The sequence below is a fragment of the Manis javanica genome, chromosome 13, assembly GCF_040802235.1.
Source record: "Manis javanica isolate MJ-LG chromosome 13, MJ_LKY, whole genome shotgun sequence".
Lineage (NCBI taxonomy): Eukaryota > Metazoa > Chordata > Mammalia > Pholidota > Manidae > Manis > Manis javanica.
Window position 1 is genome coordinate 6,812,609 of NC_133168.1, and position 16,176 is coordinate 6,828,784.

The 16,176-nt window shown below is 38.9% G+C and overlaps 1 protein-coding gene across 10 annotated transcripts in view; it reads right to left on the reverse strand.

Annotated features, from left to right (window-relative positions):
- The window catches only part of GRIK2 (glutamate ionotropic receptor kainate type subunit 2), a 577,367-nt gene that overhangs the window by 534,426 nt on the left and 26,765 nt on the right, over positions 1-16,176 (reverse strand). The window lies entirely within an intron of this gene.

Below are 16,176 nucleotides of genomic sequence, written 5' to 3' on the forward strand. Positions count from 1 at the left end.
TTTCCCTCTGACTTTCGCTGACATCAATTGACCCTTGTCAAATAAAACTTGGTGCATACTGTGTCTTATACCTGTTTCTGTTGAATTTCTCTCTAATTGCACTTTGATTATTTCCTAGTGTTTTATTACTTTAATAGATTATTTTTAAAGGACTTTTCCATGAAAAGTTATTTTTATTTGATATTCCATCATATTTTTCTCTGCATGGATGACCTTAGACATATTTCCTAGAAATTGTTTTTTCCACTGATACCTACTAACATTTGTTCATTCTCTAGAATTTTTGATTATCTCATTGAGATGGTTATCTGCCGATACAAATTTTATTACTGTAATTGAAGTCTTTTAATCCCAGATTGTCACTAAGTGTCATGAACCAAATGAATATTCCCTCAGAAATCTTTTCAAGAGTCTTCTTTCTACAGGACTAAAACAGAACCTTACTCTTCTTTACAAATTGCATTTAAGTTTAAGGGAAATATGTTAATTTTAAACCAAATCTCCATCTTAACGTAATTTCACAATGGATAACTACCTGTAATACCTACATCTCAGAGACATTTCCTTGTTTTTGTTGTTTCAACTACAGTGCATTGCGTTTCCATAGTTAGTGCTCAGTATACATATTCACATGCCCAATAATGACAGAAAGTTGAAAAACAGAATATTTATTGGTGTCCCTAGAGTATAATGAAAAAAAAACGCATATCTTTGGAAATCAGAAAGTTATGGGTTCAAAGGCCTATTTGTGTGGGTTTGGGTAATTTAGTTTAAAATTCAGTTTATTCATCTAAAAGATGAGATTGGGAATAATTTTTATACAGTTGTTGTAAGGATTAAATGAGATAGTACACATGCAATGGAGCTTATAAAGCACTAAGTGGCTGCCAGAGCCATGTGTTCCTTCTAAGTCTGGAAATCCCAAGATATTCTTTCTGTATTAAGTTGTTATTATGATCCATGGACATCCATTGAAACTACTTTCTAGAATAAAATTAACTGGGAAAGGGACTAGTGGCCAAACTACAGACAACTTCACATAAGCTTAGCTCTGAAATGGGATCCATGGAACAACTAAAAGTAGGAAGAATCCACATGATATAAACATATAAGGACCCAAGGGAACCCACATTCAGGAAGTAAGAATGCTCAGGACCCCCAACAAAGTGGGTACCGAGTTCCAGCTGTATGCTGCAAGCTGCTGAAAGATTAAGATACATATGATTAATTTTATATCACAAGCTAAGAAATTCCGAGGTAAAATTAGGACTCAAGGTTAATGAAACCAGGAGGATCCAAAAAATGCCAGATCTCATTAGTTTTCTATATACTCACCAACAACCTCAATAGTCATCATTATTACTGTCACAAAAATCAATAGAGCTTACAGAAAGTTCATGTCACCTCATAGACATAGATGTATCCTCTCTAGGAAGTGGAATCTATTCCCAGGGATTCAGTTGCCATCTATATGGTGGATAAATCTCCGAGACCCCTTATTTGTGACTTTGTTTTAAAGCACAGTGTCCTCTGTCATTTCACTAAGAAAACCACTGATCACACTTCACATGTCACTTTTAAGTGTTACTTTATATGTATTTACTGGAAAGTAATGATATCATGCACTTACTAATTACAAATAAGGTGATTTGCCTTATATTATGCCAGGGACAAGAAAAAAAAGATGTTGGTCCATGTTTGTTGACAGTGACCTCACAGTGCGGCTGCATTAGCCGGGTCTTTCCATAGGACCCTGTAGAGGAAAGATCTCTGTTCCACACAGGAGTTCCTCCCAAACATTTATTTGTAAATGCAATAATGGAGCTATTCACAGGATGCATTATCCTTTGTAATTTTCAATCTCTCCAATAAAATGCATCTAAAAAATTAAAGCAATTAAATTAATGGCCAGTGTCACTTCAGAACAAATTGTTCTGATCAGTTAGGTCATTTGGTGAAAAATTAATACGTATCAGTTGGCTGACATCAGAACAGCAACAGATGAGTGGCTTCACTTAAACTAGCCAAATCCCAATCAATCTCTAAAGCTCACTTCAGGTCCCGCTTCCTCCACGTTATCTTCCTAATCACTTACTTCAATCCAGGAGGAACCACTGACTTACTAAAACTACAGTAAGCCTTGCCTGTATAACAAATTTGGCACTTAATCAAAGAATAGCCAGTTGAACCTTCATTAGCTGGATAAATGGAGACATGGAAAGAGACTCTGTGATCAAACCAAGATTTGAGAGCAGTTTGGTGGCAAAATCGGAGTTTAGGGGTTTCATGCAAACTTTTTTCTTTCCACCGCACTGTGTTCTCTGACCACCACCTGGTATTTTATTTCCTTTTATGTATGTTTTTGTCTCTCACACCAAAAAGGTCAGATCTTTGAGGGAAAGCAGATGGAGCGTGGAGGTGAGCAGGGAAAATACTAGGCACCTTGTTGGCTTCTTTACCCAGGTCATTTATTCTACTAATTAAATGATGCCTGTAAATCTCTCTCCATATTTTACAGGTGAGGATCTAAGGCTCAGAGAGGTTCTGTTAGTTGTCCAAGCTCCTCAAATGGCCAGTTGGGCAGTTTAGACACTTTGAGAAAATGACCAGTGTCACACTGTGTGTACAGTAAGGAAATCACTATGCTGCTCTTTCCCCGGCTCTCGCAGATGTTAAGAATGTGCGTCCCCATCTATTTAGAAGACCTTTTCATTCCCAAGAAATGTCCTATAAAAATTATAAGTTCTTAAAGGCATAATAACAGAGAAACAGAATAGGAAATTTTTAATCACAATATTTACTGTACAGTAACAAAGAATAGAAAAAGAGTCTGAAATAAATGGAAATGTAGCAATCCTTTTTGTTCTAATTGGCACCATTTTTGGCAGTGGTAAAATACATAAGATGCTCCCCACATTATGCTTCTATTACTTAGCTAGACCATTATCAATAAAAGGGAAAAGAACGTATTTGCTAAGATTTCCATTAAGTAAATAGGCCTCATGAAGGAATGCAAAGAGACATTTTTGCTAATGCCTTTCCCCTTGTGACTGAAGACTTTTCCCAGCATGGAAATAAGCCAGCAATGTTGCTAACTACTTCCTAGCATCATGTAACAGGAATTTTATGTCTCTTTCAGTCCTTGATAAGTTCAGGAAATTTGTTTGCTGACTACTGGCTGCAAGAACGATACTGTGTTTTAAAATTTTTTTTCATGAAACAAAATATATAAGTCCATGCAGGTAATCAAATCTGAAAGTATTTTAATCATTAGATGTAATGTATTAAATAATTATAAATAAGATCAAAATCTCTGCTTTAAAACTATGATAGGGCTAGTTCTAATCTCAATTTAGAAGAAACTTACAATATAATTTTAAATCAAAGAGAGCTTTTTTTTTTTTACTTTCAATCATTATTGATTTTTAATAATAATAATAAGAAAAGCCCTTAAAAGAACAAGAAAAACTACAAGATCTTGAATCTGGTGATTTAGTTCTAGGAAAAGATTATACATGATGAAGAAAGAAAAATCTGGAAATCCTTTGAAGAAGATACCAATTCCCCAAATTATATATTTTTTATCTAGACTATACTTGCTTCCACATAAAAATCTTGCTCCAGTAAGAGCAGGGGTAACATAAATCATAGGATCTAAATATGGAAGAAATCTAATTATTCACCACACCCCCACTCTATTCAAGCTTCGCCACAGAACATTTTTCTCACAAGGCAAATGCTAAATGTCTCAGTACATAGCATGGCAGCTGAAAAAAAAGAGTAACAATGTCACTAAGAGTTCAGTACAGGAAAAAGACCATCATCTCAATCAAGCTTTATGTTTTGGGAAATATTCTGAAACACCCAAAATCATGCTGTAGGAATATAATATGCACGAACCTTCAAAAGCACGGTTTGAAAAAACAACTCACCTGCTTATATCACAAAAACTAATAATTAGCAAATTATAGTTTTAGAAAGATCTAAATATATATGTATATAACTATATCAACTGGTTCAAAAGGTTTACTCCGGAAGAATTCTGAATACAATTTGTTAACCAAATCTTACCTTCAATGCACTAAAAGCAATACACTTACAGACAACCTTACATTGAATTTTGAGAAGGACAAACAACAGACCCTAACTTTAAAAGAATATGTGCAAATTTTGCTATTTCTATGTGAAATAATGAAAGGGAAGAATGCAGATAGAGAAATAATGTAAGAAGCTACTGGAATCATCCACATGAAAAATACAGAATGCCTTGCTATGAAGAGGAGCAAAGCCAGACTGAACCAGGAGAGGCTGAGAACTGCCCAAGGCTTGGAAAACGGTGAGCTATGGAAGTAGGAAAGGGACAAGTCAAAGACGAATCCAAGATTCTGAGTTCGAGCAACTGGAGAATGTGAGAGGCATTCATAGGAGCAGGAGCGTGGATTCTGGGCAAAAGAAAATGAGTTCTGTTTGGGCACGTAACTCTTGAGGTGTCAAAGGATGTTTTGGTGGCATGAAAGGAGGACAGGACCAGTGATAGAGATTTAGGAATCATGTGTGTAAAGGGAACTGCTCGAGCCACTGGTACAGGGGCAATGGAAAAGGGAGAGAGGGCATATAGAGGGCTAGCGGTGGTCAGCAGCCAATGAGGAGAGGAATGCTTTCCGGGATACAAGGAGAAGCCTGGAGGAATGGCTTATTTGGGGGACAGGAGGCTGGGCTGTAGCTATGTCCTGCTTTAAAATGTGTTTTAAACCTCATCTATTGCAAAATAAATACATAAAAATCACCTGTGGGTCTACAGGATGTAGTTAATGTCTGATTCTTGGCACAGATCATGCCGGGTAGGTGGAAACTGCATTGTGCGGAACAGCAGACAGAACCAGCGTCGGACAAAGGAAAAAGTTATCTCTCAGCTCATACAGCTGCTGGGGAATTAAGCAAAACTTCATCACTGCTGCTGAGTCACTCTGTACTTAAAAAAGAGGAATAGAAAAGTACACGCTTGGTTCTCGATGAAATCACTCAAAAATATGACCTAGCAACGGATGGATAGTGAAAAATAAATAGTGCAAATGAAAAGGAAAAAATAATAATGACCAGAAGATCTCGGACTATGTGATCTATTGTTTTCTTTGAAAATGCAGGTTCAGCTTCAACAACCTAAGTCTCTACAGACAGAATTTTCTTTTCTCCTCAGATTCCAGCAGTGAAAACAGATTTGCCAGGTGCCCAGGGTTCCCACAGGGAAGCTGCAGGGAAATAAACAATACAGGTCTTTTTTCCCACAACTTTTCTTTCCCCGTCAGGGATGATGGAGACTCGTTGAGGAAAAAAGTGCCCCATTTGTGCTGGTGCCCCCTACCGACATGTCTGACAGGCCCTTGGGAAGGGGCAGCCCTCCACTTGGGATCAGGTATGGGACTCATTAGATGACCACAGAAAAGCCAGGCAACCCCCTCACGTATAAAACACTCTCATTCCAGAAAGTGGCAGAGAAAGAGAACGTTTTAAATCTCCTTGTTCAGAAAGTGATATTCAAACCATTCCCTTAAACTCAATAGAGCTGTAGAAGTTTACCCAAGATTCACGAACTTATCGGGGGAAAAACATATGAAAGACTTGTCCTGTTCTTGTCCCTTCCAATAAAAAAAGATTCAAAGTAACGAGAAAAGTCTACATGTCAGCTCTCCTGTTCATTGAACTGGATATCTACAAGGTACTTTGGGCTTTGAACTAGGTTAGACAGCCACTGATATTCAAAATCCCTCCCAACTCTGAGAATCTACTATTTCGAGCTTGCCTTCATAAAGGGAAACTTTTCTGAGAATCCATTAATACGGAGATGACAGGGCCATGCCTCCCCCTAGCCTTGATTACAGGGACCTTCCTTCACAGATGAGCTCAGGACACGTATTCCATTGCAGCCTCTCTGCTTGGAGCTTCTGCTGGAGGCCCCTGCGGCCGGAGGTCCCACCTCACCCTTAGGCGAAGCAGCAAGCATGGAAGCCTACTTTGCACTATTCGCCTGTCAGTGTCTTAGAAGGCCCTGGTCAGATGTTATTCTATACTGAAGAGTGATCGACATAGCACAAACACACCCCTGTATTAGTGGCCTACAGTAAAATTTAGGGCCACTGTGTTGCTGTGATTGGTCATGCACTGTTTATTCTAGCATAGTAAAGAGGGATTTCAAATCTCTAGCCGCTATTTGAAGATCTATTCCTGGCCTGCAAGACTCATAAAGTGTTCTTTAAGCTACTCTTGGGAGTAATTTTTGCATAGGCAACTGGTGATCATTAATTGGGTGACTGCAAATGTAGGCAATAGGGGACAAATAACTGTAATGCTTTCTCTTTTATCACCCTGCTCACCTCTAAAATCAGAGTGAAAAAGAAGTCTTATCCCCAAGGACCACCTGCTCTGTTGTGTCATTCTAAACACAGAGTTATGTATCTTGTTCTTCAGCAGAGCAAACTGAGTTAAAACAGTAAGCAAAAAATTAAGTACCTGACGTAGGTACCTTTTGATGAAGAAAAAAAAATGAAGCTAAGTTTTAGACACATTAGATAACATGGAAAGAAGGGCAAAAAGAATACATTTCTCTTCTCAGACATAATATTTATTACACCCTTATCATGTGCAAGGCACTGGGCGAAGCACATTTTATATGTTCTCTCTCTTAATCCCTATAACCATCTTGTAAAATAGCTGCTAATACTATTCTCATTTTATATAAATGAGGAAGTAGAGGCTTGAAAAGGTTGAGCAATTTGTTCAAGATCACACAGCTAGAAAAGCAGTGAGCTGGGCCAGTCTTTTTCTTTGGATGTTTTCAAACACTGAAGAAGTTAAGTTCATTCAGTCCTGCCAGAAGAGAAGGCAAACTGGAACACGGAAGTAGGTTGGACTTCACAAGCAATTTTTAGATGACAAGCACTTGACTGGACATTTCACATACCTTTTCTATGTGATTTGCACAACAGCCTTATGACCTCCAATTCACAAAAAAAACACCACCTGGGGTTCCGCCAGTCCCAAAGCCTTCCACAGCCTCTGTCTAGGTCGCCTCGTCCTACCATGAAAGACCTACTGCTCTCAACTCGGTGTCTGTACCCCAAACTCTCAACCTCCAAGTCCCCATCGACCTGATTACATTGGGCCACCCAGGTTTCTCTCTCCTCCTCCTCCATCTCTTTAATACCATGGAGTCTGGAAAGGGGAGAGATTTTCTTCCCTATGATTCACATCTTCTTTTCCTCTGACTTTATAAAGCGGTAGCAGTGGAGAAGGTTACCCCACCCCTCTGCTCTCCATTGTCTTTAGGAGGTCTTTTTAAGAAAATAGCCTAGCCTGTATGGTTATTATATGCTCGTTAATCCTATTCTAGAATGACAGCTGAATATCATCACAGCCTTTCTTAACAAATTCTGATCACCATGCCCTCCCATCACCCCAAGTGGACGGATGCCTTGACAGTATAGGATGAATTTGCTCCCAAGAAGACAAAGGAGAAATGAACAGTTACTTTTAAATAGCCCCCTCAATAAGCAGGTTATCAATTTCCTCCCCTAGACTACTAGAATATGGGACCAAACCTTATTCATCTTTGTATTCCTATACCGCATATAAGTGTTCAATTAATGTTTACAGAGTTAATTGTTGGTGAGTGTGACTGGGCAGGAAATATCACTTAATGTCTGAAATGGATACAAATTAGTTCATCAGAATAACTCCCCAGAAAGGTCAAAGGGATTAGGACACTAGAATGTAAACTTCTCTGGAGTGAGGACTCCATCCTTCTAGCAAGGCATCTAGGACAGAGCCAGGGACGGGCAGGATCCCAGGAAACATTAGTTGGATGGGTGACTCATGAAGCAACCCTTCCTACCAGGAAGCAGAAGAGAAAAGTTCAAAATGTGATAAAATACTGGAAGAGGGGCCTGATTCCATTACGGATCAGAGCCCCAGAAGGAGGCTCTGAGGAAGTAGGGAGAAATATGAAGGTGCGGGGTGTCTGGAGACGAGCAGAACAGGAGACCTAAGGAGACAGTTGCATAGTCATTGTATTCTTAAAAGTGCATAAAAGTAGTAATTTCTTTAACAATTGCTCAAAATGGATTTTTAGCTTCTCGGAGGTAGGAAATAGAAGAAAATGGAGATCCTACCTTTTAAGAAGGAATTATATTTTGTTAGGAAGATAACACGTGGAGGGATTGCATGATTCCTACCACCAGTTGTCCATGTCTGGGCAAAACTTGCATGGGGCTACACGAAACAGCAGTACCATCACATGAGGAAGCCTTATACCCCATCACCTAATTCAGTGTTGGAAACTTCTCCACTGTACAAAGAATATTAAATCAAATCAATACGTACAAGGTATCCACACAGGCCAATTAACAAGGCCATAATGTGTGTTCTCATTTTTCCAAATGGCCAAACTGATGTTAAAGACAAGTTCTACTCTGGTGCATAAGAACATCCGTTTGTTTAGGTCACACCCTCTCCCCGACACATACACAAACACACCAAGCACACATATAAGGTACAATTTCTCCTTTCCCTGAGGAAGTCTGTTATCTTTTTCTCCCTTCTTATGGGCCTGAGCCCTTTTTATGGCTCCTGACCAAGAACTTTTCCAGGTTGCCACTGAGAGGAAAGATGTTAATTATCTACTTAGCACTTTCATTTTAGACTCTCAGTAGTAACTGCTCTTCATTTCTCTGCCAAGATAATTCTTGGTCTATTATCTGAGCTCTGAGGTCCTTATGCCATTATTCTGACTCACAGCTGTGAACTGCCCTGCTCAAACTATATGGGAGGGATGCTGCCTGTCTAGTTAGGTGTGCTGTACATCTCTCTTTAATTAAGTACTAATGAATCATTTAGGAGTGACAAGGGTATCACTTCTCCTGGTCCCGTGTGAATCTTCCCTTCCATCTACAATATTGTTTCCTTCTTAATATGCTACTTACAAAACAGAGGCTCTTGTGATGCTTGAATTAGAAATAACAGGTAACTAATGACTTTTGAAACATTTTGAGCAAAAAAGATCTGGTCCTGTTCACATGTGTCACTCCCACTAGACGCTGTGGGGGATGCCAAAATCACCAAGACTTTTACTGTTCCCAGGAGAACTTACAATGGAACAGCAACATACAAAAAAAAATGGGCATTTTATACTCGGACTGAGAAGCAAATATAAACATGTTTAAATGTGGATGAAGAAGTCATTTGATTTTTCAAAAGGCTTTATTTTTTATTCCAATGTAGCAAATTATAATAGGAAACCTAATAATTTGAAAGCAGAAAGAAGAATCATAGAATAAATTTAAGAGAATGACAGTGGGCTGTAGCGGAAGAGTGCAGGGCTGGGGGTCAGGAGACCCGAGTGGGGACCGAACCCCCATCTGCAGACTAAGGCTGGTGAGTGGCTATTCTGACACTCACATTCCTAATGGGAGGAAATGACGGAATTGGATGTAATCATCTTTAAGTTACTCTCTACTTTTAGACTCTATATTTTTTAGATTCTCACTGTATTTGCTTTTTTTAAAACTAACACATGAATTTTCATCCACACTTGGTTCTTCCAAAAAGTAGAAGTTTTCAAATTGCTTAATGATGGTAACAATTTCCCTACGTAACTACAAGAAGCCCTTTTGATTTCAATACAGTTCTTATATCCTCTCAAAGTCGCCATTAGGCCTTTCAAAAATCAAATAAGAAATAATATAAAGGGCATTCTCCTCCTACCAAGATATTTTAAATTATTTTCCACATGTTATTTTCTTTTCATGACCAAAGCTTTAAGCCTTTTCTTGGGTGTTGACAAACGACTGACAAATGGATTCCCATTTTTGTGCTTCTCATTTACTGCTGTAAAAATAGTTACCACTGGTGAAATATATCTCCCTCACTTCATTACAGAGGGCAACATAAACAAGCTGTATGTTAACAAATCAAAGCCATACTAAAGAATTCTCAGGGCATAATCAGCCCACAGAGTTAACAACAAGGTAATCACCAGGCTCAAGAGAAATCTGGGTTTTTTGTTTTATTTTTAACATTGGTGTTTGATATTCAGAAATTATCACTGTGTTTATTTGGTTGACATGAAAGAAAAATCACTGACATTTTTGTTTACAGATGATAAAATGTGGACTGAGTCTTACTTCAAACAGAACTATTAATTCTGGTTAATGAGTTAATTAAAGAAAAGCCTCATAACAAGATATATTGAGCAAAAGATGACTCCTGAACCATTCCTTAAATATTATGATAACGTTGATAGCATTTAAAACTCCTTATTTTAAAAAAATGTTACATTTGCTTCTGTGATCCATCAGATTAACCCAGAAATTCTACAACAGCTTAGAGGGCACCTCTATCTTTTAGTTGTGAATTGCTGGCATTCGTTGAATGAATGAATGATCGGTAAAATGACTAACCAATAGAATAACCCACAGACTGATCAGTTCTCTTAAATAAATCATTTAATTTTACAGAGCATTTCAGATTTTCACTTCCTCAAAGAATTCAGAGACAAAATACTACCACAATTCAAACTTGCTAATTTCCAACCACTATGCAAAATAGTAGGAGCACAGGTAGATTCTTTGCCAGGAAAAAAAATATTGAATATGCGGCTCAAAGTTGTTCACTCAGCAAATATTGACTGATAAGAACACTCGAGAATGGATGCTGAGATGAAAGGCTTACAGTCTCTGCCTCCAAGCAGGTTTTCCAGCTACCTAGATAATCATACACATGTATACAGTTCATGGATAAAATAAATTCAACAAAGGGAGACAAATGTGTAACTTCCAAAATAGAGTTTTTCAGAGGTGCTCTGTAAGAATGAAAGTGGCCTTTTAACCAGGTGTTCTTCAGTGTGTCGGAATTTCAATAAAAGCTCAGTGAGCAAAGAGTGGGTGCCAAGAGGCAGGCACCCCAGCAGGGCTGACATTCTATTGGTATGCCTCAGTGTGGCTTTGGAAGTTGTTAAAATATTGGCGTACTTCCAAACCAGGTGGTAGCTAGCCCGCGGCCCAACCTTCTCCAGAGCCCGCCTGCCATCCCAGCTGCACAGGACCCCCTCCCAAGGCCTCCTGCAATAAAACAACCAACATTTTACCTCGTTTCACAGCAGGGCTCCCCAAGACCCCGTTCCAGCTTGCAGCCTGTGCCTGTGCTGTATGAGATGTTAAAGGTATTAACTATCATCCTTGCACTGGACCCTTTAAGGAAAAAACAGCTGTAGTTTGGTCAACTAGTGTGCAGGGGACTCCTGGAGGAGGTTCTGGAAATCTGATTACATTTTGAATGCCAGGCTGAGGAGTCTGGATTTCATTTAGAAAGCAGTGTTTATGGGGGTTGAAGGGTGAGAGGAAAACAGGGATGGAATTAGTAAGAGGAGAACTATGTTTTAGGATAATCTGTCTGGCAGTAGTGCATAGCACAGAACAGAGGGGGAGAGACAGGCATCAAATACGATAGGGGCTGTACTCTTTGCCCACTAGTGTCTAATGGGTAGTATCCATTACCCTAGTGTCTAATGGATACTCTGTAGTCTTCACCACAACCTTGGATATAAATTCTATTATGTTACCCATTTTGCAGACCAGAAGTAGGGCATTAAGAATCTCGCTCAAAGTCACAAAGCTAGTACGTAGCGGAGCCTGGGTCTGCCCCAGTCCATGCAGCTCCAAAGCCCGTCTCCTGAAGCTCAGAGCTATACAGAGACAAAGCGGAAGACATGAACACCTGAATGGGAATTAGAGGACTTAGAAGATTCAATGATCATATGACATGTGGCATAAAGAAAAGGAGAAATTAAGATGCCTCCGAGCCCTCAAGTCTGAAAGAATGAAAGGTCCATCAAAAAATAAAAAAGAAAGATTCAGTTGGAAAACCTAAGTTGGGAATAATAGGTGATAACCTCAGGGCATCTGAGACACGCCAATCAGTGTGGCCTTTCAGGTCCTAGAGAGGGACACCGATGGTCAGAAGGCAGGATTCTTCTCTTCTGGAATAATCACAAGGGCAGTTAGGAGAAGCCAGGGGAGTGCTGGCCGGGCAGAGAAGAGAAGGACAGCTCTGGGAGACACTTAGATATAAAGATGTTCAGGAGGAATAAACGAAGCTATCCTAAACTGGAACTTGCCTGTGATACATAGGTTTGGTTGTGAGAAAAGTTAGCCACTTACAAACATACATGCTCTGCTGTCTTTAAAATGTTTACCTTATACTTCATGTTAATAAATGCTTCAAATTAGTGACACAAAGTAAAAAAAGGATAACACTGTATATATTCATGGTAAAAGTTAGGGAAAAAACATGCAATCTGAAAAAAGTGGAATTGAATTTGAATGAAATCTATCAGTGGTTGTGTGAGGTGTTGCTCTTAAGAGAAATTTATTTTACTACCTGAATTTTCCATGTTTTACCTGTGATATAATTTATCTGACTTAAGTTACGTTAACTAAAACATAATTGAATTGGCACAACCCAGCACTGGTCAACATTAATATAACTAACTGTTCTACTAAGATATAATCAATTGTGTTGATCTCATCTAATGTCTCTACTAATTTTTATGCTTGACTAGTAAAAATTTGTGAACAGTAAGATTCATAGCACTTGCTATTAATTCTAAACACTTCACTGCAAATTGAAAATCCTGTTTCTTTGCAGAAAATAATAAGAATCCCCATGTACATATATCTTCCAGGAGAAACCAAGCCCTCACGAGTCATCTGTATAACCTTTGCTCTCGCTCTAGACATTTTCCACCCCCACAGCTACTCCGCATTCTAAATTTGGGGAAACTTCCCGTGGGAAGGGACCCAGACTGTCCAAGTAGTCAAAGCTTTAAAGAGTACTTCATTAAAGATAAATAATGGACAGCTTGGTGTTGTCCCAGTTTGGAAGGAACCCAATTCCCTATAAATGTCAAGTGTAACATGGATTTGTGAGCCCTTTTATAAAAATGGACATAATGGGTTATGTAAGTCAGGATTTCTTCAACTCAATTTGGAACCAGCACATCGCTGTTCCCAAAGGGACAAACCGCAGTTAAATGTCAAGTAGAGCAAAGGTGTCTGTGTTTTCCCATCTCAGGGTCTCTTCAGGTTTCAAAAACCCATCTGTTTCCATATTCCGTCTTGACCTGCTCCACTTCTTCCAATGTCCCGTGCCTAAAAAGCACCTCTCCTTTCTCCTCTGTCCTCGGTCAATCAGAGGGATGCAATCAGATAAACCAACATGTACTAAGCTTTGAATAACAAGGGTATCTCCCAGGAATACTTTTACTTGGCCATTCATTTCTGTTTTTATTTTTCCACCTATGCATGTAATCACACATATGCATAACTTTACACAGACACATAAAGTTTCCCATGTGTCTTCCTTTTATCTCCCTTTTTCTCTGTTGTTTGATTCCTCCCTTGGGTCATCCTGTGCACCTCCACATTCCCTGCACATATCTGTGCCTCTTCTCTCGGCATGTGTGTTAACTATCCATGGGTTTTCTGTCATCCTATAATCTCAGACTGACTGTACTTAGCAGCATTTGGGCACACATGCACACAGACACACACACAGTACACCGATGGATGTAACATATGCATATACATGTACACAGGGACGTTTTGCCACTGTTTATTTAAAAAAGGAAGAAAATATATATATATATATATATATATATATATATATATATATATATATAACATATTCCTATGTATGTACTTGTTGACTTATGTGACAATATCTTGTGGAAAGCCCCCTTAGTCACCTGGTATAGTCTTAATTGGCTCTTTTACATAGTGATATATTATTACCTGGCATGATTATATCATCACTTATTCAATCATTTTCCTCTTAATGGAAATTCACGGCATTTTCATTTCTTTGCCACAACAAACAACACTGAAATAGACATCCCTTTACTTATGTCTTTATACATAGTGCTTTTACTTCTATGGGATGGGAACTTATGAGTATATTGCTTGCATGTGCACATTTTGTTTTAATAGATATTGCCAGATTGCTTTCCCAAAAGGCTGTAATGCTTCACATTTTCACCAGCATTGCATGAAAGCACTCTTTCCCCCACACCCCAGCCAGCAATAGATGCTGTAGCTGTATTCTACCTCTCCCAGGCCAATGAGCATGAAGTGATTTATCACTTGTTTGTAATTTGCCTTTCTGACTGATGGTAAACTTGAACATATTCTCATATGCATATTGGCCAAGTGCCCTGAAAAATGAATTAGTCCATGTTTTTCTTCCTTTCCAGGGATGCCCTAGTAGTATACCTAAAGATACTATAGTATACTAAAGATACTCTACTTAGGTATATTTAAAGAATTCCTAAGAACAAGTTTAACTGGCCCACCATGTGTGTAAAGGGGGTTCCCTCTAGATATTCAAAACAAGTCAATATCGAAAAAAATACTCATATGTGCACTACATAGAGTCATTGAGGAATTCCCTAGTTCCAACCTGAAATAAACAAGAGTGCGCAATTTGGCCAAGGGTTTGCCTTGCGGGGTTCTGGACTGAAAGAGAAGGAGTAAGACATGAAGACTCAAGTTTCTTGGCGGAGTCTGCCGGACACACAGCATTGCCTGCAGAGTGGACTTGGGCATGTACACAAGCCCGTCCATCTGCTGCCCGGGCAATAAATGACAACTGAGGAAGCACCCAGGCATTACACAACATGAAGGCTCATATGAATTCCCCTAACAGCCATAGAAAAACAGTGCGCTCCTAATCAAGCAAAATACACAAAAGATTCCATACAGAGCTGTCAGTGATGGCCACATATATATTCACATAATTAGTATTCCTTGCCATGCTCCAATGTGGAATAATTCAAGTAGAAATACACATCTGACATCCATATCCTATCAATTGATTGTCAGTGGCAAGGAAATATTTGTGAGCAATAGACTGAATTTATATTCAAAAGCATCAATTTTTTTTTTTCCTTTTTACTCAGGAGTAGGGATGGAGTAAATATGAAAGCCTGGGATTGCTTCCTTCCAAGAATCTACTCGATGAAATTTTAAACTTGAAGCGTTTCTCTAAAAGGACTGGAAAAGAAAGGAGGACGCATCAGGTAGGCCCCAAGGCGCCACACACTGCGAAATCAGAGCCGTCATTAGGCTCCGGGTTGGCCTCCCCAAGGAGGGGCTTCTGGCCGCAGCCTTCGCTAAATGCTGTAATGTGCAGTGAGTATGATGAATTATTCATGTAATCCCTGAACATACTCTGGGCATTTCTGATGGACTCCAGGAGAAAAACATGATACTTTTTTCAGGTGATAAGAATCTGGACCCTGATTTCAAGCAAATAATACAAAGAGCAGCTTGCTTTGATTTCACAACCTGTAGAATCCCACTCCCCTCAGTGGAAGCAGAGGACATGTAATTTATGCAACTGGGTAAAAACCTGCTCTGACTACGCCTGTGAGCGCTCTTCTGAATTCTCAGAGGAAGGGCTTTCCTGATGCACGATACGCACTCAGCTTGCCTTTGCCAAGTACACAATTGCTCCTATTTGTGTATGTGAATTATTTCCCCTATAACAAGCCTGGAATTACACTTGGGAATTTAATTCAGATTAAGTACTAATAACAGGAGTAACCTTTTTAATGTCATAAAAAAGTGCCATCCGTACTTAAAACGTAAATCATCGCAAAGCACCCTTCCCCTCCCTGCATACTTCCAGATTCTAATACCATCATTAAATTTCATGTCAAATTATTTTCTAAGTTGTTACCAAGGGAAGGAAGGGAATTCAAGTAAGATTCAATGCTCAATTACTTGAGATGGCTTCAAAATCCTTTTCCTTTTTTTTTTTTTAAGAGAACATACAGCAGATGTTTATTCCCTTTTCTTTGGGAACTTAGTGGCATAAATGGCCCTGGGATACTTAAAAAAAAAAAAACAGGAATTTATTTAAGCTGCATTATTTGTACTTAAGTGTTATTTATAAAAAGCTGGCTAGTAAAGATTTAAGGAAATAGGAAAAGAGAATGATTCTAATTTCAAAACAGTACTCAGCAAAGTAATGTTCTTTAAACTTTCAGTATAATTGGCTTCACGTGGAACAGTATTAACACTGTCTCCCTTAGGGGTGACAAGGGTTGAGGAATAAATGTTAAGGAGC